This window comes from Balaenoptera physalus (genome assembly GCF_965194825.1).
Source record: "Balaenoptera physalus genome assembly, chromosome: X".
In the NCBI taxonomy this organism is placed as follows: Eukaryota; Metazoa; Chordata; class Mammalia; order Artiodactyla; family Balaenopteridae; genus Balaenoptera; species Balaenoptera physalus.
In genome coordinates, this window is record NC_138903.1 from 88,940,645 (window position 1) to 88,968,064 (window position 27,420).

General features: G+C 36.5%; 1 pseudogene across 1 annotated transcript; it reads left to right on the plus strand.

Moving 5' to 3' along the window:
* Window positions 1-913: 913 nt before the first annotated feature.
* Window positions 914-27,135, plus strand: LOC309653233 (baculoviral IAP repeat-containing protein 5 pseudogene; annotated as a pseudogene). Its single transcript has one exon. The product of its transcript is annotated as a baculoviral IAP repeat-containing protein 5 pseudogene (transcript).
* Window positions 27,136-27,420: the final 285 nt, after the last annotated feature.

Here is a 27,420-nt window from a genome sequence, read left to right on the forward strand (position 1 = left end):
AGGCAGGGCCAATCCAAAGCTGAACCCCAGGAGCTGTGCGAACAAAGAAGAGAAAGGGAAATTTCTCCCAGCAGCCTCAGGAGCAGTGGATTAAATCTCCACAATCAACTTGACGTACCCTTGCATCTTGTGCATACCTGAAGAGACAAAGAATTATCCCAAAACTGAGGCGGTGGACTTTGGGAGCAACTGTACACTTGGGGTTTGCTATATGTGACTGACTGGTTTACACTTGGGGTTTGTTATATGTGACTGACTGGTTTCTGGTTTTATATTTATCTTAGTTCAGTATTTAGAGTTTTTATCATTGGTAGATTTGTTTATTGATTTGGTTGCACTCTTCCTTTTTTAAATTTACATATTTTTTTTTCCTTTTTCTCTTTTTGTAGGTGTGTATGTGTATGCTTCTTTGTGTGATTTTGTCTGTATAGCTTTCCTTTTACCATTTGACCTAGGGTTCTGTCTGTCCTTTTATTTTTTTATTATTTTTTTTCTTTTTAGTATAGCTTTTAGCACTTGCTATCATTGGTGGACTTCTTTTTTGTTCTGGCTGCACTCTTCTCTCTTTTGATTTTCTTTTTTTTAATTACTTTTTAATTTTTTTATTTTAATAATTTTTTATTTTTTATTTTAATAACTTTATTTCTTTTTATTTTATTTTTTTCTTTCGTTCTTTCTTTTTTTCTCCCTTTTATTCTGAGCCATGTGGCTGACAGGGTCTTGGTGCTCCGGCTGGGTGTCAGGCCTGTACCCCTGAGGTGGGAGTGCCGACTTCAGGACATTGGTCCACCAGAGACCTGCTGGCTCCACGTAATATCAAATGGCAAAAGCTCTCCTAGAGATCTCCATCTCAATGTTAAGATGGAGCTCCACTCAACGACCAGCAAGCTACAGTGCTGGACACCCTATATGCAGCAGATGAAGGAGCAAGTAAAAACCCACCAGACCAAACAAATGAAGAGGAAATAGGCAGTCTACCTGAAAAAGAATTCAGAGTAATGATAGTAAAGGTAATTCAAAATATTGGAAATAGAATGGAGAAAATACAAGAAACGTTTAACAACGAACTAGAAGAAATGAAGAGCAAACAAACAATGCTGAACAACACAATAAACGAAATTAAAAATTCGCTAGAAGGAATCAATAGCAGAATAACTGAGGCAGAAGAACGGATAAGTGACCTGGAAGATAAAATAGTGGAAATAACTAGTGCAGAGCAGAATAAAGAAAAAAAGAATGAAAAGAATTGAGGAAAGTCTTACAGACCTCTGGGACAATATTAAACACACCAACATTCGAATTATAGGGTCCCAGAAGAAGAAGAGAAAAAGAAAGGAACAGAGAAAATATTTAAAGAGATTATAGTTGAAAACTTCCCTAATAAGGGAAAGGAAATAGTCAATCAAGTCCAGGAAGCACAGAGAGTCCCATACAGGATAAATCCAAGGAGGAACACACCAAGACACATATTGATCAAACTACCAAAAATTAAATACAAAGAAAAATTATTAAAAGCAGCATGGGAAAAACAACAAATAATTTACAAAGGAATCCCCATAAGGTTAACAGCTGATCATGCAGCAGAAACTCTGCAGTCCAGAAGGGAGTGGCAAGACATATTTAAAGTGATGAAAGGGAAAAACCTACAACCAAGTCTACTCTACCCAGCAAGGATCTCATTCAGATTCAACAGAGTAATTAAAACTTTTACAGACAAGCAAAAGCTAAGAGAATTCAGCACCACCAAACCAGCTTTACAACAAAGGCTAAAGCAACTTCTCTAGGCAGGAAATATAAGAGAGGGAAAAGACCTACCAATAACAAATGCAAAACAATTAAGAAAAACATAATAGGAACATACATATTGATAATTATCTTAAATGTAAATGGATTAAATGCTCCCACCAATAGACATAGACTGGCTGAATAGATACAAAAACAAGACTGTATTTATGCAGTCTACAAGAAACCCACTTCAGACCTAGGACACATACAGACTGAAAGTGATGGGATGGAATAAGTTATTCCATGCAAATGGAAATCAAAAGAAAGCTGGAGTAGCAACTCTCACATCAGACAAATAGACTTTAAAATAAAGACTATTACAACAAATAAAGAAGGACACTACATAATGATCAAGGGATCAATCCAAGAAGAAGGTAAAACAATTGTAAATATATATGCACCCAACTTAGGAGCACCTCAATACATAAGGCAAATGCTAACAGCCATAAAAGGGGAAATCGACATAACACAATCATAGTACGGGACTTTAACACCCCGCTTTCACCAGTGGACAGATCATCCAGAATGAAAATAAATAAGGAAACACAAGCTTTAAATGATACATTAAACAAGATGGACCTAATTAAATTCATATTTATAGGACATTCCATCCAAAAACAACAGAATACACTTTCTTCTCAAGTGCTCATGGAACAATCTCCAGGATAGATCATATTTTGGGTCACCAATCATGTTTTGGTAAATTTAAGAAAATTGAAATCGTATCAAGTATCTTTTCCAACAACAACGCTATGAGACTAGATATCAATTACAGGAAAAAAACTGTAAAAAATAGAAACACATGGAGGCTAAACAATACACTACTTAATAACCAAGAGATAGCTGAAAAAATCAAAGAGGAAGTCAAAAAATACCTAGAAACAAATGACAATGAAAACACGACAAACCAAAACCTATGGAATGCAGCAAAAGCATTTCTAAGACAGAAGTTTATAGCAGTACAATCTTACCTCAAAAAAAAAAAGAAACATCTCAAATAAACAACCTAACCTTACACCTAAAGCAATTAGAGAAAGAAGAACAAAAAAACCTCCAAAGTTAGCAGAAGGAAAGAAATCATAAAGATCAGATCAGAAAAAAATGGAAAAGAAATGAAGGAAATGATAGCAAAGATCAATAAAACTAAAAGCTGGTTCTTTGAGAAGATAAACAAAATTGATAAACCATTAGCCAGACTCATCAAGAAAACAAGGGAGAAGACTCAAATCAATAGAACTAGAAATGAAAAAGGAGAAGTAACAAGTGACACTGCAGAAATATAAAGCATCATGAGACATTACTACAAACAACTATATGCCAATAAAATGGACAACCTGGAAGAAATGGACAAATTCTTAGAAAAGCACAACCTTCTGAGACTGAACCGGGAAGAAATAGAAAATATAAACAGAGCAATCACAGGCACTGAAATTGAGACTGTGATCAAAAATCTTCCAACAAACAAAAACCCAGGACCAGATGGCTTCACAAACGAATTCTATCAAACATTTAGAGAAGAGTTAACACCTATCTTTCTCAAACTCTTCCAAAATACAGCAGAGGGAGCAACACTCCCAAACTCATTCTACGAGGCCACCATCACCTTGATACCAAAACGAGACAAAGATGTCACTAGAAAAGAAAACTACAAGCCAATATCACTGATTAACATAGATGCAAAAATCCTCAACAAAATACTGGCAAACAGAATCCAACAGCACATTAAAGGCTCATACACCATGATCAAGTGGAGTTTATCCCAGGAATGCAAGGATTCTTTTTTTTTTTTTAAAAACTTCATTGGAGTATAATTGCTTTACAATGGTGTGTTAGTTTCTGCTTTATAACAAAGTGAATCAGTTATACATATACATATGTTCCCATATCTCTTCCCTCTTGCATCTCCCTCCCTCCCACTATCCCTATCCCACCCCTCTAGGTGATCACAAAGCACCAAGCTGATCTCTCTGTGCTATGCGTCTGCTTCCCACTAGCTATCTCTTTTACGTTTGGTAGTGTATATACGTCCATGCCACTCTCTCACTTTGTCACAGCTTACCCTTCCCCCTCCCCATATCCTCAAGTCCATTCTCTAGTAGGTCTGTGTCTTTATTCCTGTCTTACCACTAGGTTCTTCATAACTTTTTTTCCCCTTAGATTCCAAATATATGCGTTAGCATACTGTATTTGTTTTTCTCTTTCTGACTGACTTCACTCTGTATGACAGACTCTAACTCCATCCACCTCACTACAAATAACTCAATTTTGTTTCTTTTTATAGCTGAGTAATATTCCATTGTATATATGCCAGGACATGGAAGCAACCTAAATATCCATCATTGGATGAATGGATAAAGAAGATGTGGCACATATAAACAAAGGATTCTTTAATATACACAAGTCAAACAATGTGATAAACCATATTAACAAATTGAAGGAGAATATCCATATGACCATCTCAATAGATGAAGAAAAAGCTTTGGAAAAAATTCAACACCCATTTATGATAAAAACCCTCCAGAAAGTATGCATAGAGGGAACTTACCACAACATAATAAAGACCATGTATGACAAACCCACAGCCAACATCATTCTCAATGGTGAAAAACCGAAACCATTTCCTCTAAGGTCAGGAACAAGACCAGGTTGTCCACTCTCACCACTATTATTCAACATAGTTTTGGAAGTTTTAGCCACAGCAATCAGAGAAGAAAAAGAAATAAAAGGAATCCAAATCAGTAAAGAAGAAGTAAAGCTGTCACTGTTTGCAGATGACATGATACTATACATAGAGAATCCTAAAGATGCTACCAGAAAACTACTAGAGCTAGTCAATGAATTTGGTAAAGTAGCAGGATACAATAATAATGCACAGAAACCTCTTGCATTCCTATACACTAATGATGAAAAATCTGAAAGAGAAATTAGGGAAACACTCCCATTTACCATTGCAACAAAAGGAATAAAGTACCTAGGAATATACCTACCTAAGGAGACAAAAGACCTGTATGTACAAAACTATAAGACACTGATGAAAGAAATTAAAGATTATACAAACAGATGGAGAGATATACCATGTTCTTGGATTGGAAGAATCAACATTGTGAAAAAGACTATACTACCCAAAGCAATCTATAGATTCAGTGCAATCCCTATCAAACTACCAATGGCATTTTTCACAGAACTAGAACAAAAAATTTCACAATTTGTATGGAAACACAAAAGACCCCAAAGAGTCCACACAATCTTGAAAAACAAAAACGGAGCTGGGGGAATCAGGCTCCCTGACTTCACTATAATACAAAGCTACAGTAATCAAGACAGTATGGTACTGGCACAAAAACAGCAATATAGATCAATGGAACAGGAATAGAAATCCCAGAGATAAACCCACACACATATGGGCACCTTATTTTTAAGAAAGGAGACAAGAATATACAATGGAGAAAAGACAGCATCTTCAGTAAGTGGTGCTGGGAAAACTGGACAGCTACATGTTAAATCATGAAATTAGAACACTCCCTAACACCATACACAGCAATAAACTCAATATGGGTTAAAGACCTAAATGTAAGGCCAGAAACTATCAAACTCTTAGAGGAAAACATAGGCAGAACACTCTATGACATACATCACTGCCAGATCCTTTTTGACCCACCTCCTAGAGAAATGGAGATAAAAACAAAAATAAACAAATGGGACCTAATGAAACTTAAAAGCTTTTGCACAGCAAAGAAAACCATAAACAAGACAAAAAGACAGCCCTCAGAATGGGAGAAAATATTTGTCAATGAAGCTACTGACAAAGGATTAATCTCCAAATTTTACAAGCAGCTCATGCAGCTCAATATCAAAAAAACAAACAACCCAATCCAAAAATGGGCAGAAGACCTAAATAGACATTTCTCCAAAGAAGATATACACATTGCCAACAAACACATGAAAGGATGCTCAACATCACTAATCATTAGAGAAAAGCAAATGAAAACTACAGTGAGGTATCACCTCACCGTGGTCAGAATGGCCATCATCAAAAAATCTACAAACAATAAATGCTGGAGAGGGTGTGGAGAAAAGGGAACCCTCTTGCACTCTTTGTGGGAATGTTTATTGATACAGCCACTACAGAGAACAGTATGGAGGTTCCTTAAAAAACTAAAAATAGAACTACCATACAACCCAGCAATCCCACTACTGGGCATATACCCTGAGAAAACCATAATTCAAAAAGAGTCATGTACCACAATGTTCATTGCAGCTCTATTTACAATAGCCAGGACATGGAAGCAACCTAAGTTTACATCGACAGATGAATGGATAAAGAAGATGTGGCACATATATACAATGGAATATTACTCAGCCATAAAAAGAAAGGAAATTGAGTTATTTGTAGTGAGGTGGATCTACCTAGAGACTGTCATACAGAGTGAAGTAAGTCAGAAGGAGAAAAATAAATACCGTATGCTAACACGTATATATAGAAGATAAAAAAAAAAAAGTTCTGAAGAACCTAGAGGCAGGACAGGAATAAAAATGCAGATGTAGAGAATGGACTTGAGGACACGGGAAAGGGGAAGGGTAAGCTGGGATGAAATGAGGGAATGACATGGACACATATAAACTACCAAATATAAAATAGCTAGTGGGAAGCAGCTGCATAGCACAGGGAGATCAGCTCGGTGCTTTGTGACCACTTAGAGGGGTTGTATAGGGAGTGTCGGAGGGAGACGCAAGAGGGAGGAGATACAGGGATATATGTATATGTATAGCTGACTCACTTTGTTATAAAGCAGAAACTAACACACCATTGTAAAGCAATTATACTCCAATAAAGATGTTAAAAGAATTGTAAATTAAAAAAATAATCATATGAAATCACAGTTCAGTCATTCCTTCAAAGGATAAGTTTAGGGTATTAAGAAAGAAAAAGTTCGTGGAGACTTGGGCTAACAAAACAAATTTTTAAAGGATAAATTATGAGGAAATGCCATAGATGGATAGCTTAGATACAGAACTAGTTAAAACAAATTGATTACAAAGAGCTGTTACTAACAGGTCCATACTGCATTGGGTGGAGGTGTCAATGTGGTCCCTTAGGGATCCACTCTGAGTTCAAAACAATTCAATATTTTCTTTTACTACTTAGAGAATAGAAGGGAGAAGATGCTAATAAAATTTGCAGGTGTTCCTGCACATCGCAAGATAGGTATAAAAATAGAGTATAAGCAGGACAAATTTTTAATTGGGCAGAAATCAATAAAATGAGATTCAATAAAGCATTCATAAATATAATGTATTTCACAAAGAAAAAATTAATCAAATGCACCAATGTAAAACAGAATCACAGGAGGGTCTAAGGGTTATAGTAGAAAATAAAATGAATGTGTATCAGCAACATGACTGTCAAACCTCAAAGGCCAGTGCTGATCAAGTTACAAAAATGAATTTTTTTCTTAGTGGGGAAAAAAAGAAGAAAGGTTATGCCAGTCTATATAAGTACTCCAGTACATCCAGAGTGTCAACCTAAAGGATTGATAGATAAGTAGGGTACAGAGAGGTGACTGGAAAGTCAAAAGAATTCATGTAGAAAAAAAATAAGACTGGCATAAAACAAAGATAAATGGAGAAGAGTAATCAAAGGAAGTAAAGTAGATCTAGTTGAGCAGAGCAGAAGCCAAGGAATGGACATGCAGGAAAAGGTGAAGGAGGGAAAGGGAGGGAAGGAGAAGTCAGAGAAAGGGAATGGAGAGGGGAGAGGAACAAAGTAAAGGAGGAAAAGATGCAGGACTTTCTAAAGGGATGAAGGAGTACAACAGGAGAATATCATCACAAGAAGTTTGTCTCATGAATTCACTTCACAAAGGAATTATGCAGAGAATTGGTGGTGAGTTTCCAAGTAATATTTTAATTGGAGTGTTTCCAAGGGATGTACTTTTAATAATTTAGATCCTTAGTTGAAATGATCTTCAGATCAGCAAAGAAATTGGATTTTAGAGAACATATTAGTATAAAAGGATCGGGGTCTCATAAGAAATTTGTGGGCAAAATCACAGCTAAGAGAGTGAAAGAAAGCACTTTCAATTTAAAAAAGAATAAAAAATAAAAATTAAAAATTCCAAAACAATGCAAACTATCCAAGAGCATATTCATAAAAGGAACACAGACAGTCATGTATTTTCCTTCATAGAATAACTCTGTAATTTATATAATTTTAGAAGTAAAATATCACCATAAGACAATTTGAAAATTATTGGGAAATATTTTTATAACTAAAATCATTTATAATTTCATCATCATCCATACTTTGATTTATGTACTTGACTCTTCTACACAATATAGACCTTTTAAAAATTAGTATAATTTTGCACCAGCAGTTGTGTATCTTCATTTTTATTACCTATAATTATATTATTAATATGTTCCTGAAAAGTGAATATTCTTTGAAAACATGACTACTAATAGCTACACTGTATTCAATTTTTGGACATATATAAATATATCCCTATTGTTGAATACTTAATTATCCAACTTTGTATCATTATAAATAATGCTGCTGTGGACGTTTTGTCTACATAGTTTGATATTTTGTTATCATGCATTCTCAAGAAGTTTTAATGTGAACGTTTTATGGCTTCATGCATGCTCTGTGTTAATCTGTGCCTATGTGTATACACATACACAGAAAGAGAGACTGCTTTTCAGAAAGGTTGCCTGCACTTCTCCCAACAATTTGTGAAAATACTCATCTCACTTTATCCCTACCAGTATTACATGAGAAATATTACTGAAGTTACATTTCTTTAATTACTATATTTGATATTAATTTTTTATGAACTGTCATGTGTTTTGTCAACTTGGTGTCATTCTTGTTACACTCTTGTTAGTTAATTAAAAATTAAGAACATTAATTTTGGTCATTTCCATTAGAAATATTTTCCTAACTGGTTTTCTGATTGTACTATTGTTTTTATGCTTTTTGTTGTATAGAAAATACAATGTATACATAAATATATTGACTTTTTACTTGGTGATTTCTTTATTGCTTTTATGCCTTGAAAGTTCTTCCCCAACTAGTTATCAATTAAATCTTCATGTATATTTTATTCTTGCCATTTATGATTTGAATTTTTATGTTTAAGTAATGAATTAATCTACAGTTTATTTTAGTATATGACATGAAGTGAGGCTTTTTTTTTGAAATAATTAGTCTAATTTCTCAACATTGCAAAATAATCTATTTCTTATCCCATTTGTTTGTTATGATCTTATATCATATATCAAAAGTTTTAATAAATTGTGTTTATTTCAAGGGTTTGGAATGAAAGGTAAACTGACACTGAATAGCCAGTGAATGCAGGATAAAGGACACTTCTACAAGAAATGGACAGAGGAATAAGGACAATGCAGCAAGCAAAGGCAAACAGATACAATGACTAGAGATGAGCAACAGGACAGCTGAGAAATGTGATGGGTTCCCATTGCTATATAAGAAACTGTGTACAGTTACATAGAGGAGAAAAGGAAGAAAGCACATGAAAAAACTTACATGTGTGGGGTTGGGATGGGGCATGAAGGAAGAACAAAGTGAAAGAGAAAAACAGACCTCACTGTATATAGAACCTGTCCATCTGCAAAATAATAGGTGGGAGGGGAAATAGCTCTCAGAAGGAGGGAAGTAACAGAATTTGAAGCATATCAAAGACACAGAAAGAGAGGTATAAGAAGGCAAAAGAATGTGATAAAGAAAGTGACAGATGTAGGCTAAAAGTCAAGCTCAAAAACAAAAAAAAAATGTAGAATCAGGAAAGTTTTATACAAAGAATCATCAAAGAGGGACGATATTCATAAAGCAAAAATTGATGGACTCATGAGGTCATTAAAAAAATTAAGAAGCAGCAAGAAATTGTACAGGACAAGGCTGAGGAAGAATCTTGTGGAATGTTCTAGTAACAAACAGGGAGTTAAAATTCTGGGGCAGCAAGAAAGATCTCTACCCAAAAGAACAGCATATAGATGAGGACACAGCAATACCTGGTCTTTGACTGTGTTAAATTGTCATCATGAAACATTTTTAGAGTTTTCAGCTAAGCGTTTTATATAAAAATGTAGTCGTTATAGTTTTAAAATGTTTCATAGAGTCTTGTTAAAAGGAAGGGGATTTAAAAGGTAAAATAATCATGGTCTTGAGGATTAAGACCCTCGGGGTAGGGGGGGGCGCCAGGAATGGAAATTCCAATGCCTAATAATTAATTAGAGAACCAGGAGAAAAAGTAGCTAAAAGGATAAAGCCTATTACTTATTCATCCTTCATTCATTCAACAAACATAATGTCCAGGGCCTACCACATTAAGTAGAGGGGGGAGATATAAAATAAATACCAGTCTCTGCCCTCAAAGATGGCCCATCTAGTGTAGAAAACAAAATAGTATATAAGACATTCCAATGCTATGGGATATTGCTATATTCAATTATGCACAATCTTCTATAGAAGCAAAGAAGAGGAAATGCCTAACTTCATGGGGTGGGGGATGAGGAAGGAGTTCAGGAGGAGAGTATAATCGGAGACCATTTTACAGAGAAGGTGACCTTTGAGCTGAATCTTAAAGACTACTTAGATATCAATCAGCTAGTCCAGGGAAGAAAGAAAGCATGGAGATGTGAGGATGTATACCTGGAGTATAGAAAGCAATTAAGTGTGACTGGATCATAGGATATGTAGAACGATTTAGTAGAAAATGAGGCCTGAAGGAGAGACAGAAACCAGGTCTTCAAACCATGCCAAAGACAATGAGGAGCCATCAAAGATCTGTAAGCAAGAGAGTGAAATGATCAGATTTACCTTTTGCTAAAGCCATAATGGTTTCAACTGGGAGGAAGAAAGTTTGGAGGAACGGAATTATAATAAGCTTTTGCAATAGTCCAAGTAAGAGATTATAAAGACATGGATTAGGAAAATGACCACAAAACTGGATAGAAAGGATTGCGTCGGAAACAGCAAAAAGTAGAATTAGTAAATCTTGGTAATTGGTTGGCTATGAAATGTGAGCGAGTGGGAGGATTCAGAGGTAATGCCAAATGCCCCGCGGTAGCCTTCAACCATCAGATTTGAACGGCGGCATTGCTCGGCTGCAGCGGCATGGGTGCCCTGTCATTACCCCCGGCCTGACAGCTCTACCTCAAGGACCACTGCTTCTCCACATTTAAGAACTGGCCCTTCTTGGAGGGCTGCACCTGCACCCTGGAGCGGATGGCCATGGCTGGCTTCATCCACTGTCCCCTGAGAACAAGCCCGACTTGGCTCAGTGTTTCTTCTGCTTCAAGGAGTTGGAAGGCTGGGAGCCAGATGACGACCCTATTGAAGAACATAAAAAGCATTCATCTGGTTGTGCTTTCCTTTCTGTCAAGAAGCAGTTTGAAGAATTAACCCTCAGCGAATTTTTGAAACTGGATAAAGAAAGAGCCAAGAACAAAATTGCAAAGGAAACCAACAATAAGCAGGAAGAATTTGAAGAAACTGAAAAGAAAGTCCGCTGTGCCATTGAGCAGCTGGCTGCCTCGGGGCTACCCCACTGTCACTTCCCCACAGCGACACAGACACATGGTTTCCAAGGCACAGCCCTCAGCGTTACCAGCTTTTCTCTGGGGCCTCTTAACTGTGCCTTAGGAAAGGAGAACATCAACATTTTGAAATTAGAATATTTAAACTGTATTTTTGGTATTTTTCTTGAAGGTGGTGCCAGGGGCTACTTTTGTTGTACAGCTAGTGCTAAGTACAGTGACCGAGTCTCTCTATAAAAAAGAGAGAGAGAGAGAGAGAGAGAGAGAAAGAATGTCAAGGTTTCTGGCTTGCACTAGGTGAATGAGATTGGGAACGCTGAAAGAGGTTCAGGTTTGTAGAAGACTGTGAGCTTGACTAGGGATAGGATGAGTTTAAATGATCTCCAGAATATATGGTGGAAACATAGAAAGAGCTGGAGATATACGCTCAGAGCTCAGTAAAGGGACCTGAGTTAGATAAATTTAGGACTAGAATAAGAAAGGAAAAAGGTGGGTAGATTCAAGCATTTTAAGTGACAAGATCTGAATTATGGGAAAGAGGACAGTAAAATAAATGTCAGGGAAACAATGCAAATTTAGTACACAGTATTTATAGAACATGAACAGACTATGTTTGTAGAAATTCTTGTTCTGTAAGGTATCAAAGAGTAAATATGTACACTATAAGAGTGCTTTTTAAAAGAAGCTTTAACAAAAAAAATGAAATAAAAGATGCCAACGTGATTTTGCAATGTTGAATACAAAGTGCTAAGTATTTTTCTAATAAACTGCTCTTAAATCCACCTATCCCTGCTCCTGAAACAGTTATTTTCACCATCTGCCAGCAGCAGTCCCTCCCCTTATAAATCTTTCTTCGTTTATTTTTCTCATGCTCAAAAATTGCAGAACAAGTGAGAGAGGGTGGAGCATAGCTGCTATGAGCTATTAGAATGAGTGACAGAGCCCAAAAATGGAAACATAAATTTTGACAAACTCCCTCAGCAACTATATACTCCTAAGGGTGTCAGGGACACATCCAGCATGCTTCAGCTAGGACTCTTTTTTTCTTCTTTTTCAGAAATTGACCAAGTTCTGATACAAATATGAAAGCATTGGAAATGCAATTAAAAAGTAGCAAAGACGTGGCATCTTTCAGGATTTGCCTGAAAGAGAAATAGACTGGAGCAGCAGTCTCCAACCTTTTTGGCACCAGGGACCGGTTTTGTGGAAGACAATTTTTCCACGGACCAGTGGGGGGATGGTTTCAGGACGATTCAAGCACATTACATTTATTGTGCACTTTATTTCTATTATTATTATATTGTAATATATAATGAAATAATTATACAACTCACCATAATGCAGAATCAGTGGGAGCCCTGAGCTTGTTTTCACTTGCCAGTCACTGACAGGGTTTTTGTTGTTGTTGTTGTTTATAAATTTATTTATTTATTTTTGGCTGCATTGGGTGTTCATTGCTGCACGTGGGCTTTCTCTAGTTGCGGTGAGCAGGGGCTACTCTTCGTTGCAGTGCGCGGGCTTCTCATTGTGGTGGCTTCTCTTGTTGCAGAGCACAGGCTCTAGGTGCATGGGCTTCAGTAGTTGTGGCTCACGGGCTCCAGAGCACAGGCTCAGTAGTTATGGCGCACAGGCTTAGTTGTTCTGTGGCATGTGGTATCTTCCCGGACCAGGGCTCGAACCCATATCCCCTGCATTGGCAGGCAGATTCTTAACCATTGCACCACCAGGGAAGCCCAACAGGGTTTTGATATGAGTCCACAAGCAATTGATTTATTATGGTCTCTGTGCAGTCAAACCTCTCTGCTAATGATAACCTGTATTTGCAGCCGCTCCCCAGCACTAACATCACCCTCTCGGCTCCACCTCAGACCATCAGGCATTAGATTCTCATAAGGAGCATGCAACCTAGATCCCTCACATGCACAGTTCACAGTAGTGTTCACACTCCTATGAGAATCTAATGCTGCCACTGATCTGACAGGAGGCGGAGTTCAGGCGGTAATGTGAACAATGGGGAGTGGCTGTAAATACAGATGAAGCCTCACTCGCTCAACTGCTGCTCACCTCCTGCTGTGCAGCCCAGTTCCTAACAGGTCACGGACCAGTACCAGTCCGTGGCCTGGGGGTTGGAGACCCCTGAACTAGAGAATTGACTTGCATGATTCCCCTTACACAGTAAGTCAAATTCAAGGTCACAGGCTTAGAGAGTTAAGGATTGGCTGTAGGGCAATTGTAGTTTTTCACATGCCATAGAAGATCCCATGATTTGAACACTTCTACTCCCTGCAATTTCACTTTGTTTTCACCAAATCGTGGCCCCACTAAATTAACACTGCTGTGACACTAAAAAGGCTGATGTAAAATTTAAAAGATTTTAAACCTAAGAAAATCAACCACACATTTACCCAGATTTGAATTGTATTTTCTCTCTGATTCCCAAACTATAATTCTTTGTTCCTTTCCTTTCAGGATATTCATTTTGGTGTTGAATCCAGCAGCCTATACACTAAATTATAAATGCTACAATGAAGAGTCACCCTCAACAAAGACTGAAGATAAAATCATATGCATTCCACATTTTTTCTCTCCTGTTTAAGAAAGTATCTCAAATACAAAAGCAAAACCTGATAAAAATATGACAGGGAGATATTTTCTATGTTATTTAAATTACTCAGAATTTTAATTAGAAAAGTTACAAGTCCCCAGTAGATAAATAGCTAACAACAAAAACAAAAAAAAAATGAGGAGGCAGTCTCATAAGAGAAAATGTAACTAACAAACAAATATATGGGAATATGTTCAATCTTGGAAGCAATCAGAAAAGTTTAACAAAGCTATAATGAGGTAATATTTTTACCAATTTAATTTAAATTTTCTTCCATAGTTTTCTGGCATGGTCTTGGTGAAATTAGTCAATTATTCCAGTCTTTTTGGAAATCAGTTTGGCAGGATTTTTCAAGAAAAATTTAAATGTTTATATCATTTCACCCAGTAATTTAACTGCCAAGAATTTATGCTGAGGAAATAATTCAAGAAGTTACAAAAACTGTATGCAGTGAGATTTTCTTTACAACATTGTTTATAATAGCAAAAAAATTAGTAACGACCTAAATGACCCATGATAGACTAGCTAAATCATGATGAACAACCTTAAAGGAATATTGTGCAGCCACTAGAAATTATCAGTATGAGTAACATATAACTACATGACAAACCATTTATGATATAATATTACATAAAGAACAGAGCACATGAGTATCTTCATTATGTTTACAATTTTATAAAATTAAGTGTGTATGTAAAGAGCACATTAAGAATTGAAACATTATGTAGTGATATTGTAAGTGATATTTTTATTCCTATGATCTCGTTTTCATAATATTGTTTCTGCACTGATACATTTTTTTTAAAGTACTCTTCCACTTACCTCCCCCTCCTTTCCACGGTTCAACAGGCACTTGGTTTCTGATCACCCCTGGGATTGTCATATGGACTCCAGACAACTCGCTGCAGTACAAAGGTCACCTCTGGAAAGTCTGGCTGCTTAGAAAGCCCAGGCCCAGCTTCGGACTTAGGCTTCTTTTATTTCCTTCCCTAGCTTCCCTGCCAATGGCTCAACCTCCCCTTGGTTTGCCTTTCAAGCAGCTATAGTCATTTGGGAAAACACACGTGAAATGGATTTACTTTCTAGGGTTGAAAATTTAATATACTTGATGTGATAAATATGACTCCTTTATTACAATTAAAGTGAAAGAGGGAAGGAGAGAATAACAAAAGTGGAAAAGAGATTCTGAAGTATCCAGGGTGAAACATTTTATAGTAAACTGCACTAGATCTTGAGCCTTTCAAAGGTCGATTCCTCAGACAAGTTATTTCAGAAGATTTGGCTTCTCAGATAATTGGTCTTCTTAATCCTTACTGTGGGACACTGCTATGACTCTCCTAAGATTGCTAACTTCACCCATCTGGATTCATAGCATGGACAGGTGTTTTCTGTCTGGACCAAATTACTTTAAGTGTTACATTTGTGGCCTAAATTGCTCAATGTCAGTTTAAATTCAACAGATCTTTGCCCTATGACCTTTAGTAGGTCTTATTCCAATTCTGATAGAGATGGGAATAACACAGTAGAGAAGGTGCTTGCCCTATGCTGAATGATGTGTATTGAGATTTGCAAACAAACAAACAAACAAAAAAAGACCCTATGCTATGAGCTAGAGAGGGAGAGAGAGAAGGGAGAGGGAGAGGGAGAGAGAGAAAGACCAATGAAGGACCTATTCTAATAAATTAGATACTTTTATACAAGTTAACAACCTGTGCTGATTTGTATAACCCTCTTCTTTCGGCTTTCCTACATTTTTCATACGCCAAGAGGCTCAAAACATAAAAGTGGTCTTGGCCTCTCTCAATATCCTGCTTCTGACTTGCTCCTGGTTGGTTTCCTTCCACGACAGCTCACCTCCTGAAAGGTAACACAGATGTTAATTTCAACCTGATTTGGTCTAGATACAAATGATGAAGATGGAAAAACACACATTCTGATTTTTCCCAAGTCCTATGTCCCCTAAAGATAACCCTGGACCCAGAAGCCCTCAAGATATAGATACAAAACACCTGCCATCTGCTCTCAGTTATCTTGTGCTTTCTTTACTTGAGTACCTCAGCACAGCCAATCACCTGCAGCATGGTGTTCACTGGGGTTCTTAATGCTGATTTCGTGGCCCTGTGCCAGTTAAGAAAATGCCTTCTGAATCCTCACAGAAAGAAATTTTCTTCAGCCTAATCTTCATGTTGGGTATATTTTATCATATTCTAAGTCACTGAAAAATGAAGCATGAATTTCATAAACTGACTACTAACCTTCTAGTTCCTCAACCATGTTGGATATGAAAAAACTTAAGTCTCTAAGTACAATGAATCAGTGGCAGCCTGGCAAATCACCCAAATGTCTAGAGACTCTGTTACCAAGCTTTCCCCTAGAGCTGCAGGGTTAATTCAGAAATAGAAGAGCCCCACCCTGTCAGAAATAGGCAGGCAGGCTTCAACAAGGAAAACAAATGTTTGAAGGACCAGCCTGCCTGGATTTTATTCTCAGCTGCAGCATCTCTTCACTGTGCATTTCCCTTCCCTATGACAGTGAGATCTTGCCATATAGCATTTAGAGAGCATCAGATAAAAGATGTTATTTAAGGGAACTTAGTATTACTATTAGAGCTACTGTTGTGTCTATCCCAGCATCAGTGTCTGGGAGAAAGATGCTTTAGTTACCAAAAGGAGGGGAAAGATAATTGCATGCAGCCCCTCTGAAGCTGTTTAGAGAGGGTGAGAGACAGATAGACAAAGACAAGATTTTTTCTTACTAAAGGTAAGTGCTTAGAGCAGTGGATCCCAATCTTTGAAATATGTGGATCTCTTTTATACTTAAAAAAATTCTCTCTCTCTCTCAATTTCTTTCAGTCTCTCTTTCACACTCACACACACACACACACACACACACACACACGAGAGTCATATATTTAGGATATGTTGGTTGAGAAAATGCTCAACAACAAAAACCTACAATAAATTCAGCAACACTTATAAATAAGCTTATATTTTATTCATCATAGCAACATCTACATACATTTGTGAAACATTAGTACATGGATATCCAAAGTACATTATTTATTTATTTTACAAGCAATGTTTGTTGGGCATATGTATTCTTACATTTCTTGCTCTAACTCCATGCCACCCCAAGTCAAGAACCACTGATTTAGAGTATATTGCGTAAAGTCCCAGGCAACCAAAGGTTGTGGGGCAAGCTCCTGGGAGCCACATACCCACATTCTAGTAGATAGTAACCCAGGGCCTAGCAGCCCTAGGGTTTCATACATTGTATAGTTCTCTTTTAAATACAAAATAAATACAATTTATTCACCATCAATGATTACTTAAAAGAGCACAAGCCAAACAACAGGAGACCCACTGCTATCTTTCTTGAGTAAAAGCTTCAGCTAGGCCTTTGTGCCTTTCATAACAATATAAAGTGTACTTTTTAACGATTTCTCATTATGATTCAGACTAAATCTGGTGACATCCTTGTAAGAAACCATCTAGTGTTTCCAAGATCATCTTGTTTAATTCATGCAGCTGTCACTGTATACTCCCTTTATGCCCCTGAGAAGAGGAAGGTATTGGGAAAAGCAATTAGGGCCTTAGCTTTTTCTCTAAAGCATATCCTGACAACTTAAGCAACCCACCTTTCATTTTCATTGTTTCATTGCACAGCTCCAATTTTAACATGATTTCCTGCAGTGGACCTCCAGAAGAATTGTAGCAGACTCCAAGCATTTGGGACACTGGATATTGCTCCATAGGCCAGACAAATCCACAGGTAGACAAGGAGAAGAATGGTAAAAACCACAAAAGCATAGTCTGGTTGTTCTTGAGCTTCTTTTCAGAGATTTTAATGCTCTCTATGCCAACTATTCTTTATTTATTGCTTATCAATCAACATATGCGTTCATTTTACAAACACATTAAAGAGCTTTCAAACAAATGCAAAACACAGGAAAATGACACAAACAGATGAGATAGCAAGAGGGACATCTTCATCATAGAGTTCTGTGTTGGAAGGCTTTGCTAAAGTGATGGGATGCAAAGGAGTATTTGAGGCTTTGTCCTATGAAAATTTCAGCTTTTTATATTTCAACTGCAATTGCAAGGAAACCCACCCAAAATAAAAATCACATCCTGTATTGGCATGTACTGAAGAAGGTTTTAATTTTTTTTGCTCGTATTTTTAACTGTTACAGGCCTGGCTAGGAAGTGAAAAGAAAGTATGTCGGCATCTAATGGCAGTTCAGGGAGTGAAGTATCTTGAGCAGGAGTATACCTAGATGGAAAAGAAAAGCAAAATGTTGGGAAAGATAAGCTGGTGAGATGGGTGCAGTCCTTTACCTGTCCTGCCAAACAGATTGCTACTTGTACACATCTACTCTGATTCAAGTCCTGACTTTTTGACTTTTAAAATCACTTGACTGCCTTAAAGTCAGAAAGAGAAAAACAAATATCATATATTAATGCATATATGTGGAATCAGAAAAAATTGGTATAGATGATTTCATTTGCAAAGCAAAAATAGAGACACAGACATAGAGAACAAATGTATGGATACCAAGGGGGAAAGGGGGTGGGTGGGAGGAATTGGGAGATTGAGATTGACATATATACACTGTTGATACTATGTATAAAATAGATAACTAATGAACCTACTGTATAGCACAGGGAACTCTACTCAGTGCTCTGTGGTGACCTAAATGGGAAGGAAATCCAAAAATGAGGGGATATATGTATACGTATAGCTGATTCACTTTGCTGTACAGCAGAAACTAGCACATCATTGTAAAGCAACTATACTCCAATAAAAAAATTTTTTTAAATACATTATTATCCTCTCTTAACAACAGCTTGAAAATAATGGGCTAGGTGGTGGACACTCCCTAGGGTAACCACCCCCACCCCCCTGTGTATAATCCCTTGTACAATCCCCTCCCTTTGAGTGGGCGGTAAAACCTGCAAACTGCTTCTAACCAACAAAATATGACAAAGGTGATGAGATGTCACGCCCTCCTGTGATCTGTTATATAATAGGGCAAAGGTGAAGGGATTTTTCAGATGTAATTATGTGTCTAATTGACTTTTAACTAATCAAAGGGAGATTATCCTAGTTGGAACTGACCTAATAAGGTGAACCCTTTAAAAGAGAAGTTAGGCCTTCCCTTATATGGGAGATTCCAAGCAGCAGAGATTCTCTCTCCATTACAGCCTTTGAAGAAGCAAGCTGCCATGAATTCCACAGCCTCAGGGTACTAGATTCCATCAACAACCTGAATGAGCTTAGAAGCCTAGTTAAGCTTCAAGATGAGAATACAGTCTGGCCGACCTTGACTGCAGCCTTGTGAGACCCTGAACAAAGGATACAGCTAAGCTCTGCCCAGCCTCCTGACCCATCAACATGGTGAGATAATGAATGTGTGGTGTTTTAATGGGCTAAGTTTGAAACTCCTTTATGCCGCAATAGAACAGTAATACAGGAGAACACATTTATTTTCCTCAGTTGTCTAAGGAAGTCCTAGGAGGAAATGTAGACCCAATGACAAATGTGATCAAGTGGAAAGCGTACTAAATGAGGCATGAAGGCCTGGTTCAAATCCTGGCTCAGCTTGATCTGGAGCAAGATACTCAACCCCTTTGAGCCTGTAAGGTCATCTGCCAAATGGAATTGATGTAACCTGCCTACCTCTTCTCGCAAGGTTCTGAGGGAGGACTTTGAAAACTGCAAAATGCTGAGCTCATATTATATGGCACTTACCATGTTCCAAGTAGTATTCTAATTTTCCTGTGTGTATTAAATCACGTAATCCTCAAACAACCCTATAAAGTAGATATTTTTTATGATCATTATCTCCATTTGATAGATGAAAGAAATGAGATACATGGAGGTGAAAAATCTTGCCCAAGATCACACAAATGTTAATAAGTAAGACCAAGCCTTTAAACCCAGGCAGTGTGGTTCCAGGTTCTTTCCTCTTAATTATTGCACTGTGTTGCCTCTTGTAGCTTTAATAAGTGCAGGAAATCCACTCCTTCTGAAGCAAGCTGAGCCTTGATACCAACATATTCTGAAAGAGATTCAAGATCCTCAGATGAGAGTTATCCCTATAAGCCTCTGCTTTGATGCATTCTTCCAGATTTGTTATCTTGGTTTTTCTAATACAACCACATTTTTTTTTCAAAAGAAATTCACCAGGAAGCAACAATCCTCTTTCTCTTCCATAAAGTGCATTGGCACCATCCACAGTGCTCAGTCCCACTTCTTCATACACATCACCACCTCCTTCTACTGTTTCCCACTGTTACTTAGCTGAGACCATATGAACATCCGTTTACAACAAACACACTTAATTTCTCTTCAAATACAGATTTGCATAAAAACCAAGCATAAAGGGGACAGAAGCATTTTTTACTGAATTGCTTTTAGGTATACTGCATGATTTCCATTATGTCTACTGCCTGCTTTTGCAAATCTCTAGGCACGTAGAATCAATTCTTAATTTATCAGAAAAACACCAGAGCTAGAAAAAGCCTTGCTTAAAGGATCATAAGGTACATTCCCATAATTTGGGAAGATTATCTTTTTACCTTTAAATCTTGCTGAAGTTAAAAAAAATATCTTACCTCCTTTAAAGGAACATTATAGTTCTTAAGCTAGTATTTAAAAGTTCTTCTTGAAGCAAACTGAAATCTCCTCTGCATCAATTTAAGCAAGCAAGGTTCTATTCAAGCTTCAGAAACAGCTAAAAAGACTTTCTAAACCATTCCCTGATACCCCTAGATTAAATTAGCACCTTAACCCTTCAGCATTCTGGGTACACATACTTTTACTATGCTGCTTATATAATAATGCTGGTGTTTATTTATACATCTGCACCACCCCAACAGAGAGTCCTTGAGGGCAGGGGCAATGTTCTACTTATCTTTGTGTACCTCACACCTGGCAGAGTGACTAGCACATGTTAGAAAGTTGAAAGAAAAATTTGAATTAATGAATGACTAAATGAGGTAGATTTCATACTGTTCCATTTGTGAGCAAAGAACTGAGCAGCTTCCTATTCATAAAACCTTTCTTACAAAGACCAATATTAGCTCTCTCCTTTTGTCTCTTGCTCATTAAGCAAACTCAAATTCTTTCCTGTCCATAGGACATATTTTTCTAATCTGTAAGCCAAAGTTTCCTTGACTATCTCCATATCTATTTCAGTGGAATGATCAAGATCAGAATCATAGTGCTATATACATCAATAACTGTTTAAATGCACTTCCCATTTATATAATCAAGATCATAATCATTGCATTACACACACTGATAACTGTATTTAAATGTACTTCCCTTTATGCAATTAGATTCCTTCCAAAAAGTTGGCTGTGAATTGAGTTATCACAAATCCATTTCTATATAAAACTCACCAGGGCAGCTTATTATTTGGAGAGTATCCAAATAATTTTAAAATTTAAAAAAGTTTTTTATTTTTTTAACATCTTTATTGGAGTATAATTGCCTTACAATGGTGTGTTAGTTTCTGCTTTATAACAAAGTGAATCAGTTATACATATACATATGTTCCCATATCTCTTCCCTCTTGCATCTCCCTCCCTCCCACCCTCCCTCTCCCACCCCTCTAGGTGGTCACAAAGCACCGAGCTCATCTCCCTGTGCTATGTGGCTGCTTCCCACTAGCTATCTATTTTGCATTTGGTAGTGTATATATGTCCATGCCACTCTCTCACTTTGTCACAGCTTACCCTTCCCCCTCCCTGTGACCTCAAGTCCATTCTCTATGCCTGTGTCTTTATTCCTGTCTTGCCCCTAGGTTCTTCATGACCATTTTTTTTTTTTTTAGATTCCATATATATGTGTTAGCATATGGTATTTGTTTTTCTCTTTCTGGCTTACTTCACTCTGTATGACAGACTCTAGGTCCATCCACCTCACTACAAATAACTCAATTTCGTTTCTTTTTATGGCTGAGTAATATTCCATTGAACATTCTTGCACTGTTGGTGGGAATGTAAATTGATACAGCCACTATGGAGAACAGTATGGAGGTTCCTTAAAAAACTAAAAATAGAACTACCATACAACTTAGCAATCCCACTACTGGGCATATACCCTGAGAACACCATAATTCAAAAAGAGTCATGTACCACAATGTTCATTGCAACTCTATTTACAATAACCAGGACATGGAAGCAACCTAAGTGTCCATCATCGGATGAATGGATAAAGAAGATGTGGCACATATATACAAAAAAAGTTTTTTTAATATGAGTAATCTTCCTCTAGTTATTTTTCCCAAAGAGGCAGTACAGTGTAGTGGGATTCACATTCTATTTGAAATCAAAAGAACTGAGTTTAAAACCGGATCTTTCTGTATTCCCTCAGGCATTTCACTTACATTTTTGGGGTCTGCTTTCTCTTCTGTTAAATGGGGATTATAATAATAAATAACTCACAGGACCATTTTAGGACCAAATACACTTAAGATGTATGTGAAAGGGCTGTGTTCACTGTAAAACAAATATTTATGATAATTATAAGTAATAATAATAAATTTTATATGCAGTTTTCTTAAAGTTAGATTCCTCAATCTAATAGAAGAATCACTTTGTACATTTAACATATGTTGATTTTTTTTCACCACGGCACTGTACTTCTTGTTCATATTTAGCGTGAGGTCAACTATAACTCTCAGAACTTTATCTGTGATGCTTGGGACTATCTAGTCTTTTTCAACTCTGTATTAATGAATTTGAGTTTTCATATCCCTGTGATAGCTCATCCTTTTATTTTTCGCTAGTGAGATACTTCTTTCTCTAATTTATCAAGGTAATTTTTAGTATTTCTCTCTGGCATCTATCAAAACACTCAGTAACAGGCACCCTAGAAATATATAGATCAGCCAACATTCTGCATATTCTTCCTCTATCTGGGAAGTAGATGGCTATGAGGGCTGTCTCTATAGTAGTGCCAAAGATACATGAATTGAGTGTACCTGAAACAGTATTTGGGTAGCTCTATTTTGGCAGATGGAAGAAGGAGACATCTTTCTCTGCTAGTGAACATAGCACAACCTTCCCAGACACACATAGAGGGGCCAAAGAAGCACCCAGGCATCTTTCAATAAGTGAGCCTTATTGGTAAATGAGCTTTTATCTGACTTTCATAAGCAGATGCTAAAAGGACCCACAATTGGAAAGCATACCAAGCCCTGGAATAATTCAAGAAAAAAGCTCAACGAACTACTTAGAGGAGGGTAGTGATCTGAGCTACAACCATTTATATATTATATAAAATGGGCTGTGCGTTGCAAAAAGGACAAAAATAATGGCTTTGGGGTTCATGGTCAGGGACTGCTAAATAATAGCCCAGGATTTTAGCAGTGAGATTAAAGTGAAATGGATGGGTAAGCTTAGTTTTAAATAAATAAATGAGTGTCTATATTTAGTAGGCACTGCATCTAGGACTAGAGAGGGAGGGGGAAAAGTTAACATTTAAGAAGAGTCCAAATAGCTTGAGGTAAAGCTAACAAATATTGGTGAGGAAGAGGGAAGGAAAAAGAAACATCAAGTCTTAGTCGGTACATAATGGGTTCCATTTTGCCAGGATGTTGGTCTGCTTCCCCCTAGAAGAGTCTGCACAGAACTAACACTTGTTAAATGTATGACTTAACATTGAAAGAAAAAGGCATTCCAGAAAACCGGAGCTCCTAGAGCCCAAAAAAGCACTCAGACTTAAAAATAACAAGTGTTCAATAAAAATCCCTACATATGAGGTGGAATATCAAAGATCTTAAGGTACAGAGATGTATTTGAGTATTGAGAACCCAAGTATAAAAAACAGAAAGTTAGAAACCATAAAATTGAGTCTAGGAATTGAATCAAAATTAATTGTTTCAAGACACTGTACTGGGCAAAATGGTAGTGGTGGTAATAAACAGATGAATAGGGCACACCCTTTGTCTTCAAATAGCCAAAAATCTATTTGGAACATTCATATAAAAATATCTAACTTTCGAAGGGAAAAAGAGTAGTGAAGATTCACTCTACTGTGTATTGAAACATACTCCCAGGCTATAATAATTTTTAAAATGTAGGTCTGATGTAAAAGCAAACAGACATGCCAATGAAAAGAAAAAGCAGCACATAAGTGTTTTGTTTTTGTTTTTATTTTTGCTTTTTTGGATATATACCCAGGAGTGGAATTGCTGGGTCATATGGTTGTTCTATTTATTAGGTTTTTGAGAAACCTCGATACTGTTTTCCACAGTGGCTGCACCAATTTACATTCCCACCAACAGTGTGTGAGGGGTCCCTTTTCTCCACATCCTTTCCAACAATTTTTATTTGTATTCTTTTTAATGATAACTATTCTGACAGGTGTGAGGTGATATCTCATCGTGGTTTTGATTTGCATTTCTCTATTAATTAGCAATATTGAGCATCTTTTCATGTGCTTGTGGGCCATCTGCATTTCCACTTTGGAAAAATGTCTATTCAGTTCTTCTGCCTATTTTTTAATCAGGTTGTTTGTTTGTTCTGATGTTGAGTTCTATGAGCTTTTTATATATTTTGGATGTTAACCCCTTATCAGTGATATCATTTGCAAATAGTTTCTCCCATTCAGTAGGTTGTCTTTTTTGTTTTGTCGATGGTTTCCTTTGCTGTGCAAAAGGTTTAAAGTTTAATTAGTTTCCATTTGTTAATTTTTGCTTTTATTTCCTTTGTTTTGGGAGACAGATCCAAAAAAATATTGCTATGATTTATGTCAAAGAGTGTTCTGCTTATGTTTTCCTCTAGGAGTTATATGGTTTCCAGTCTTACATTTAGGTCTTTAATCCATTTTGAGTTTATGTTTGTATATGCTGTTAGAGAATGTTCTAATCTCATTCTTTTACATGTAGCTGTGCAGTTTTCCCAGTACCACTTATTGAAGAGACTGTCTTTTCTCCATTGTATATTTTTGCCTCCTTTATCATAGATTAATTGATCATAAGCACATGGGTTTACCTCTGGGCTCTCTATTCTGTTCCATGGATCTGTGTGTCTGTTTTTGTGCCAGTACCATACTGTTTTAATTACTGTAGCCTTGTAGTGTAATCTGAAGTCAGGAAGTGTGATTCCTCTGGCTCTGTTCTTCTTTCTCAAGATTGTTTTGGCTATTCTGGGTCTTTTGTATTTCCATACGGATTTTAAAATTACTTGTCCTAGTTCTGTGAAAAAAAAAATACCATTGGTATTTTTATAGGGATTGTAATGAATTTGTAGATTGCCTTGGATAGTATGGTCGTAAAACAAAAACACTAATTCAAAAAGATATATGCACCCCAATGTTCATAGCAGCATTATTTACAATTGCCGAGATATGGAAGCAATCTATGTATCCATGAACAGATGAATGGATAAAGAAGATGTGGTGTATATATAAAATGGAATAAAACTCAGTCATAAAAAGGAATGGAATTTTGCCATTTGGAATAACATGGATGGACTTGGAGGGTATTATGCTAAGTGACATAAGTCAGACAAAGAAAGACAAATACTGTATGATCATTTACATGTAGAATCTAAAAAATACAAGAAACTAGTGAATATAACAAAAAAATAATCACAGATATAGAGAACAAACTAGTGGTTACCAGTGAGGAGAGGGAAGAGGGGAAGGGCAATATAAGGGTAGGGAATTAAGAGGTACAAACTATTATGTATAAAATAAGCTACAAGGATATATTATACAACACAGGGAATATAGCCAATATTTTATAATAACTATAAATAGAGTATAACCTTTAAAATTTGGAAATTACTATATTGTACACCTGTAACTTGTATAATACTGTACATCAACTATACTTCTATTTAAAAAAAAAGAAGCACACAGATTCAGACTCTAGAGCCGAGATACATAAGAATTAAATAAATAAATAAAGTACATCAAAAATTAGTTTAAAGGGAACTCCCTGGAGGTCCAGTGGTTAGGTCTTGGCGCTTTCACTGCTGGGGCCTGGGTTCAGTCCCTGGTTGGGGAACTAAGATCCCACAAGCCTCAGGGTGTGGCAAAAAAATTAGTTTAAAAAATCCAGTGTTATTCTATAAAGACAGAATGTAAGCCATGTGAAAAAATTCTGTTTAAAACTTGCATCATACACCAACATAGTTGATTAAAGTGTTAAATGTTTTAAAACATTTTTAACTAGAAGAAAATATGTCAATTTTACCCTGTTTTCAGGATGAGGAAGAACTTACTGAGCTTAAGAAAAATCGAAGAAACCACAATGGGAAAGATTGAATAGATTTAACAACATTGAAAAATTTTAACTTCTCCATGAAAAGGGTTATGTAAAACAAACAAACTGCACTATTTAAAAATATTTTCCAAGGGCTAATAATCCTTAATATACAAAGGGCTCATTTGAATAAATAGGAACAACTACAGAAACCTTAATAAATTATTGGGCAGAGAACATTATCAGAAAATTTACAAAATAAGAGACATTAATGACTGGTAAATATGGAAAAACATCCAAATTCACTGATACTCAGACAAATATATAATAAAAAGACAGTATCTCTATCAAAATTCCAATGATATTCTTCAAAGAAATGGAAAAGCTGATCCTCAAATCCACATTGAATTGCAAAGGGCCTTGAATAGCCAAAACAGTCTTGAAAAAGAATGTTGGAGGGCTTACACCTCCTAACTTTGAAACTTACTATAAAGCTACAACAACTAAAACAGTATATTACTAGCATAAGTGCCAGCATGTATAACAATGGGATAGAACAGAGAGCCCAGTAATAAACTTACATATATGGTCAACTAATTTTTGACAAGAGTGCCAAGACCATTCAATGGGGAAAGGACAGTCTTTTCAACAAATGGTGCTGGAAAAACTGTATATACACATACAAAAGAATGAATTTGGACACTCACCTTACACCATATACAAAAATTAACTCAAAGTGAATCAAAAATGTAAACTTAAGAGCTAGAACTATAAAAATCCTAGAAGAAAACATTGGGGAAAATCCTCATGACATTGGAGTGGCAAAAAATTTCATAGATGTGACACCAATAGCACAGGCAACAAAAGAAAAAAATAGATATACTGACTTCATCAAAATCAAGAACTTTCATGCATCAAAGAAACTATAAAGAAAGCAAAAAGACAATCTAAAGAATGAGAAAAATATTTGCAAATCATATATCTGATAAGGTACTAATATCCAGAATATACAAAGAATACCTAAAACTCAAAAACAAAAACAAAACAACCCAATTCCAAAATTCATAAAGGATATGAATTGACATTTCTCCAAAGAAGATATATACAAATGGCCAATGAGTACATTAGAAAGGTGCTCAAAATCATCAGTCTTTAGGGGAATGCAAATCAAAACCACAATGAGATACCACTTCACAGCTACTAGGATAGCTTTATTTTCTAAAAAAAGAAAGAAAGAAAAATAACAAGT